The sequence below is a fragment of the Pinus tabuliformis genome, chromosome 9 (assembly GCF_031772625.1).
Source record: "Pinus tabuliformis cultivar Carrire ecotype Pingquan chromosome 9, CPIR1, whole genome shotgun sequence".
Lineage (NCBI taxonomy): Eukaryota > Viridiplantae > Streptophyta > Pinopsida > Pinales > Pinaceae > Pinus > Pinus tabuliformis.
Window position 1 is genome coordinate 814,981,299 of NC_142307.1, and position 6,925 is coordinate 814,988,223.

The following is a 6,925-nucleotide window of genomic DNA, read 5'->3' on the forward strand; positions in this document are numbered from 1 at the left end:
CCATAATCTGGTACCCTCTAGATGACTATAAAGCTTAGTATGAGCTAATAGAAGCAGGTAAGTTTATAGCATTCCAGGAAATCAGAAGTAGGGATGGATTCAGACACTATGGAGAGCATCCTTACCAAACTTACTCTCTAACCTTACTTCATGTCAACCATCTATTTGCATGAGGTCATGCAAAAAGGTAATCCTGGGAATGATTTTGGGCCTTGGAATTGGTATAATTATTCACCTTATTTCCTTAGTTGATAGTTAGTTTTTCAAATCTTTCGAGCACAGATTATAATAATTTGAATGCTACAGAGTTCTAGAATGGAGTAATAATTGTAGTTTTATTTTACCTCATTAGTGAATCGATTTGAATCTTGAATATGTCATTAACTCACAATTTGGGTTGATATTTGGATAGGAAATATTCGATGTTGATTGTTGTTCCTTGAATATTTGAGGAAGGCCAAGCCGTAAGGAAATAATTTGGACTATTTTTGTCCTGCTGACCATGGATCAACATCTTATATGCACGAGACTATTGGAAAGAGGATCATGACCTGCCATTCTAAGGAAGACATTGTAGATTTCAAATCTTGAATTAAAGCATCCGGAGAATCTCTTGATTCTCAGGATAGCTTTACCATTTCGAATTTAGAATAATTTTGTAATATAAAAAGTAGGATTAAACTCCAGTAAAGTAGTTAATTATCCCTGTTAATTGTAATATGAGACTGAAGAGACAGATTGTCCTGAGTTTTTACAAACTTCTCTTGTAATTTACTATTGCATGTTAATGAATATTTCAACGGTTCAATTTTAATCTAGTACATTGAGTTAACTACAAGACGGTTGAATTCTAGTGACCGTGGGCCCAGTCCTAGGATGAATATTGTCTTCCTCTGTATTATTATTGCATCTTACTTTCAACTTTTGAATGATTAATCATTTCTTAGATCAAATCACTATTTTCCAGATTTACTGTTACTGTTTACAAGAAATTGTAGTGAATAACGTCAAGTGAGATTTCCTTTATAGCATTATCTTTTGTTATTGTTTTCCGCATCAAGTGTGAATTGTTAACTTCGAATATTTAGCATTTTTTTGATAAATGCATCTCAGTTCCTTTATCACAGTTATCGTTCCCTAGGAAACAACTTGAATTTATTAATGATTTCTACATAGGGACTTCACAGTTTATTTCTGTTATCAGATTGATTGTAGTTTAGAGCTAGAAAGTGAGTATTTTTTAGTGAATATTTTGTTGTTCCTTTCATTTCTTAGTCTCTTCTTCTTATTACTATCACTCAAAACAAGGTAATTTGAACACTAACCTTGCACCAACTATGTGGAAAACCTTGCAATAAAAAGACGAAATCCTAGGTTGACAATCTAATGTGCAAAGGTTTATGTTTATTCTTTAGGAAAAAATTAGTGCCCAACAGGTATACATCTATGGAGTCCCTCAACAATGATTGGGTGGAGGCGATTACCTCTGGAATCCTAGTAACTGTCTAAAGGGTCGTATAGGGTGGAGGTAGTATAAACCTCTGGAATCCTTGGTTTGGTCTAAAGCTCAGGGGTGGCAGCTACATTATTCACAAATTGTTAAAGGATGAGACTCAGAGAACTACGGACAATATTCTCATGGAATCAAACACCTTAACATCAAGGTCATGTTAAGACAAGTACTTTTCTTTTGAGGGGGGTGGTTAAATTTTCATAATGGTAACTTAACAGAATTTAACTTTTTTTTTTGGCCCTTGGGTGATCTGGTTCCCTTATATTATGTGTTTATACTGGGCTCTTGATAAATGGACTTCTGTGCTTACAATTTGAAATTATTTGCATATAGACAAGTAAGATAGCAAGTGAATCTTGCAGCCTTAAAAATCTGAAGCCATCCACCTGTGTCACATGGCCTCTATATATAATCTGTGGATGAATTCCTATTGTAATAAGAATTTCACATGGGATGCTACTACCTCCGTTGTACCCATAGTCTCAATGTATGCTAGTCACTTACAACTATGAATAAATGGTGCTCTTCTCTTATACTATATCTATAATTGTCGATAAGGGTTGCACTCAATTCATGTAGTAGTTCTAAAAGAGTTCACCATGGTTGACTATGCATTTTGCTTAAGTTTATCCTTATATAGTGACAGAGATTAAGAGAATTCCTTTGTACTGGTTAACTTTGGGGATGAAATTTGGAGTTTATATTATGTGGTGTAAACATGCTATAGTTGTATGGGGGGGCCATATTGTCTTCAATGTCATAGGAATTATAGCATGGGTAAAGTTACTCGATAATCCTATATATGGTGGAGGCCATTACCTTCATCACTTTAGCCTCCTTAGACATAAGCTATACATAGTTTCTAGATGAATAAAATTTTCCCACATGGAGTGTGACCCCCTCTTGTTTAGTTAGTGCAAAAATTAATGCAAATGATTAGGACTTGAGTCCAAGAAAGACCTATTAGGTTTGTGACACAATCCACTGTATGATTTTGAAATCTATTAACCATTGTATTCACCACATAATTTATTATAAAGACCTTATACTCTCATGAAGACCAAATCTAGTCACATTTATAATGGTTCATCATAATGAGACCCTACTAATGAATATGATAGATAATAATTAATAATTCTTACATATTAAGGGGGTTTGTATTTGTAATGATTTAGGTGATGTCTTTCTTGATTGATTAAAATGATAGTGTTGTTAAACTCAACTAAATACTAAACTCTAGGATCTTGTTGGTGGCCCACCCTTTCATTGATTGTCTTACCTTCTAGATTGTGCTAGTCTTTAAAAGACATCAATGATACATATATCATTTCATGTATCTCAAATAGCTTTATCGAAGAATATATTGCATAAGTTTTATTTTATTTGACATTATATTTTTTCTAGAACCACAACACAGTCTACGCTATCAAGTTGTATAACATAGAAGCTTGTCATTATTAGCCATACTAGGAAGTAGGCTCAACCAGGTTGAGTTTGTAAGGGAAAATTATTTGAATTTATGTGGTGAATCCGTAGAAAATGTCTACTCTTGTGAAAAAATTAAAGACACATGACTGATGACAAATTATCCATGTTGTCAAGTTCCAGGCATTAGGAATTATTGTATAACTGATATTATGAATTATGGGAACAACTACTAAAGTCATTGTGCAACTTTTGTAATTAGAAATTTTGAGTGCTATAAATGTCTTAGCGCTAGCGTGTCTTTCCATAGGTATGGAAAGAGTCTACCAGGGTGGAGTAAGCTATCACAAAAGGGTTACAAAGGTGATGCCATGAACCTTTCTTGAAGGTGTGCATTGCCAATATCTCAATACAAGGTATGATACAATATGACCTAAAATGTGCAGCCTGGTTCCCTTACTAGGCCGAATATAATGATATAATGGAAGGTAACATATATATTACAGTTATGAAACCATGTGGTGCTAATTACACTATTGTTATAATTACCACACAAATATTGGTCCTTGCTAGAGGGAAAACTTACCTTGATGGTTATTAAGTATCTGATGAGAACGACTACCAACAAGGGAATTTACTTCCCTGTAAACACAATAATTCTTGTGAGACAGTACTTGTTACTAGTTTACATTCCAAATGTGTTGAATATTAAAAGTTGGAATCATGAGTAGACACTGAACTTATCAAAAGGACCAGTGGGAATTCTACAAGCATACCGGCATCTCAAGTTAGAGTGTAAAACATCTTTTTGGTTGTCTAATGGCAGAATATAGCAATTGATTATGAAAGTTAAGAAAGCAACAAAAAATTAGATAGATACAGTGACAACCATTCAAACATTGTAGGCTTATAATCTATTTCAAGTGTGTGTGTCCTTGTATTATTGATGTCCCTTAGATCCTTGCGATGTCATGTGGATGAGAAGCTATAGTATGGAGTCAGGTGGATGCATAAAAAATACACTTAATATGATGCATGAAAAACACTTGTATGGCTCCTGAGGAAACATTTCCTCGGATGACTGCAATTGGGTTTGAAGGATTTGAAAAATGGCTAGAGATCGAGTTCTTTGCATATTCATTTTATATTGAATCACTCGAGGCTAGTTGGACGAAATTATTAAAGCAGATGAATGCACCATTGTTTCTAAGCTCTCTAATGAACATTTTGATTCATATGTCATGTTAGAATTGAGCCTCTTTGTTTAACCATTCAAGATTGTTCTCAAACCTGTGGGACAACCAAGCTTCTTCTTTCCATCCATTTGATATTGAGCAATCCAAGCAACTTATCCATCTCTATTAAAAATGTTAAATACACTTATGGAACATTCATATTACCTTTAGCCCAGTCATTTCCTCACTACAGTTATCTGGATAAGTACTTTGGAACTCTTGGACCTGGTAGCATGTCGTATGTTGGTGGTTGTTGTGGGTGGCTAACAAAAATATATTATTTAGGTGTATATAGGGTATAAGACCCGGTGGATTAACAAGGTCTAGTAGGAGATTTAGTGATGTTGTAGCTTTTTAAGCCAACATGGTATGGGCACATGACAACGAAAAGAGGCCATATTGTGGGCTTAGTATGGTACACTACATGTTCTATGTTTATGAACTTTTATGGAAGGATTCCCAAAAAACCATTGAGGCTAATGAGTTTGAGATTGTTGTTCCTTATTTTGATATGCCTAGAATTGCAACACTTTGATATAATGTAGACCTTACTAGGCATCCTCATGTAATACATCTTAGGACCTTATAGAACTTCTAAGAGGACTCTTTGAAAAACAAATTTATCCATTACCCATTTTAGCTCACAAGAGTTAGCTAATTTTATCTTCCCATGGTGTTCATAATGATGCATTGTACGGTTTCATTTCTTTATTGTGGTTTTGGCTGAATGTAAGAAATATAACACTCTTATTTCTAGTTGCAACGGATGAAAATCTAGCATGGGGCTCAGTACTAACTTTCATGTATAAGTGATATCCTTTAGAATTGAATGTTGTTATCAAGTAAGATGGGAATATGAACCATATTCTCACCTCCAATATATTCAATAATGTTTGGTAGGTTTTCACGGTGATTGTTCTCCACTTTTTGTGTTGAAAGAGTTATCATGACACTTGAAGATCTGCCCAAAGAAATGTCTAAATAAATTTATAAGCTATCATTTTTGTTGGGTGTGGAGCCTGATTATATCCTGTATTCAAAGGTATCTCTACATTAGACCCCAGTTTGTAATGGGGCGACAACACCGCCCATAAAATATTCGCTATAGGCGGGGTCTGGGGGGGGCGCTGCAACCTTTGGGAGCCCCCCTCGGTGAGGGATCGGGGTCAGCACCCCCGAAGCTAAGAATAGATGTAAAATTTCCTTGTAAAATGTTGTAATTTCGTAGTCAATCTAGGCCATTCATTAGGCGGAGATTTGACGGTAGAAGTTATGTTTAATTTAGTGTTTTTTTTCCCTAGAAGGCAACCCCTCGCTATATATGAGGGAATTGTATTACATCTATTTATATCTGTATTCTGAGTGAGGAAGAGAGAGGAGATTGAGAGCGAAGAGGGAATTACAATGGATATTCTGTAGGTTGTATCTCTTCAGTTTGCTGGATAATATAGAAAGAAGGACTGCCTATTTCTCTATGGACATAGCCCAAACAGGGTGAACCATGTATATCTGTGTCTCTCTTGTTTTATGCGTTTTTTGTGTTTATATTTCTACAATATTTTATGTGTTCCATTGCTCTATAATATATAATTTTCTAATAGTTGGTATCAGAGCTGAAGGTCTATTTGGCTAATAAACTCGTAGGAGAGAAGGGTTCCTGGTTCGAGTCGGAGCAATGGTGGAAGATGGTAGGTTTAGGGTTGAAAAATTCAATGGCCAAAACTACCAGTTGTGGAATATGCAAATAGAATATTATCTGTATCAGAGAGATCTGTACCAACCATTGAGCAAAAAGACAAACAAGCCGACAGACACAGAATGGGATATTCTCAACAGAAAGGCACTTGGAATAATACGGTTGTGCCTAGCAATGTCGGTAGTGTTTAATATTTCAAAGGAAATGACAACAAAGGGTTTAATGTCAACATTGGCCAAACTATATGAAAAACCCTCGGCCTCAAATAAGGTATTTCTTATGAAGCGTTTATTTAATATGAAGATGTTAAGGGTGGATCTGTTGTTGATCATTTAAATGAATTTAATACAGTTACAGTCAGTTAAGTTCTGTAGGGGTAACTTTTGATGATGAAGTTAGGGCTCTGTTATTTCTGTGCTCATTGTCAGAAATTTGGAATGGTTTAGTTATAGCCATTAGTATCTTTGTCTCTAGACCTAGTACTTGAAAGTTTGATGATGTTGTCAGTAAAATCCTTAGCAAGGAAATGTGATGGAAAACCTTTGGTGAGACATCAGGTAATGCTTTGACTGCAGAGACTAGGGGAAGAAAAATGGAAAGAGGAAAGAGCCCTGGATATCACAGTAAGTCAAGAAAAGGCAGATCCAAGTCCAGATTGGAGATAGTGTGCTAGAAATGTGGGAGGAAATGACACCTAAAGAAAGAATGCAAGTCTCGAAAGGGAAAAGAAGGAGATGTGCAACAAGAAACTAATCATGAAGCGAATATAACATGTGATATGTTGCAAGATGCTTTGATTCTTTCATTATAAAATGTTATTGATGCCTGGGTAGTAGATACAGGAGCCTCATTCCATGCCACACCAGATAGGAAACATTTTTATGATTATGTTCAAGGAGATTTTGGACAAGTTCAATTGGGTGATGATAAACCCTATAAAATCATTGGAATGGGTACAGTTTTCATACAACAAAAAAATGGAAATCTAGTGGCTATTGAAGGAGGTAAGGCATGTTCCAGACCTCAAGAAAATTTTGATTTCAATAGGGCAGTTGA